The sequence below is a fragment of the Aplysia californica genome, unplaced genomic scaffold (assembly GCF_000002075.1).
Source record: "Aplysia californica isolate F4 #8 unplaced genomic scaffold, AplCal3.0 scaffold00224, whole genome shotgun sequence".
NCBI classification, from domain to species: domain Eukaryota; kingdom Metazoa; phylum Mollusca; class Gastropoda; order Aplysiida; family Aplysiidae; genus Aplysia; species Aplysia californica.
The window spans coordinates 136,991-138,331 of record NW_004797494.1 but is presented as its reverse complement, the minus strand read 5'-3'; the positions used below and the strand labels follow the sequence as shown (position 1 = coordinate 138,331).

Here is a 1,341-nt window from a genome sequence, read left to right as displayed (position 1 = left end):
ATGCACACACACACACACACACACACATATCTTTTAAATTTTTTGTTGGACTATAGTACAGTGGCTAATAACAGAGCTCAGCGTGTCTCTGATGTGTAGGTGCATGTAAAAATGATAACTGCCAACTGCGTAGAATCTTAAGAAACGGGTCAAATATTATGGTGTGTTGCTGTTGCAAAACAAGAGTTGTTGTCCAATACGATGTCAAAGTAAAGGTCGTTGATTTCCCTATCTCATAAACAAGATTGCTGTCTTTCTGCACAGACCTATTTTGAAATAGCAATTTAGATGAGGTGACGCTGTTTGTTTTACTATAGAATAGAAGGTGTAGAATCTAAAATCTATTATAATTATAATTATTACAGCCAACTGGCAACTCTAAGCATTTTAAGCATTCGTTGTTGACACTTTTTTAAAGCACCCTGTTTATGCTACATTATTTTATTATCACAGGTGACAGGTCGCCTTCGGGCACTGGATACAACGGACTCAAGACAAACTAAGTTAGCCCTCAGTAGATCTAGCAAAACCAACAACCAAGCAAGATTCGAGTCAGTTCAGTACAGTTCAATTTGAGTTCAAGTACACAGTTTTGTCTCGTGTTCGTGGGCTGTAGGCCTACACTTTTACTTTTGTTGTATCATTCTTCAGGCTCCAGTAAAATTAAAATCTAGATCTAGACTAGATGACTCTAGAGATCTAGATCTAGATCTAGTACAACGATAATTTTAATAACAAAAACTGGATGATCTACCGATCATGAAACAAATCGTTGGGTAAAATTTTACAAAATTTGGACGATGGCTTGGAGACTCAGTCGAGAAGTCAAGTGCTGCTTTTATATCTTCTGTGCGATCGCGGTCAGATTTGGGGGAGACGTGCTTTAAAATGTGCTGCCGCGCAAGATTAAATAAGATTAAACTTAGGGTTCAAAATGTAAAAATAATTACGAAGTGGCTAGCCGTACTTATATCTAGGTTTGGCCCAATAGACTGCCAGTCTAGCCGTACTTATATCTAGGTTTGGCCCAATCGACTCAAGCCTGTTAAGTAAACAGGTCTCATTAGATCTAGATCTAGTAATTATTCAGGTTCAAATACAGTCGAACCTGTGTAAGACGGCCACCCATTGTCAAGGAGAAAAGTGGCCGTATAAGACAGGTGGCCGTCTTAGGCAGAACTGATCAAGATGAAGAAAACAAACCATTCCTATCTGAGAAAACAAACCCTTCCTTTCTGAGGTCCCAACCGAAGGTAGATCTAGTTGCATTGTTGTTGTTGTTATTTTTGTTGTTGTTGTGTGTGTGTGTGGTAGCCTATCCGTTCGAAATGTTCGGAGCCC

The 1,341-nt window shown here is 39.1% G+C and overlaps 1 protein-coding gene across 2 annotated transcripts in view; it reads left to right on the top strand.

Annotated features, from left to right (window-relative positions):
- The first annotated feature begins 132 nt into the window (after positions 1-132).
- The window catches only part of LOC101846214 (succinate dehydrogenase assembly factor 3, mitochondrial), a 15,999-nt gene continuing 14,790 nt past the window's right edge, over positions 133-1,341 (top strand). The window contains exon 1 of one of the 2 annotated variants that reach the window (XM_005099739.3): positions 133-293. The gene's annotated coding sequence lies outside the window, so the exon portion shown is untranslated. Of the gene's footprint in view, positions 294-430; positions 504-1,341 lie in introns of those variants that run through there. The other variant, XM_035970128.1, reaches the window with a different exon arrangement.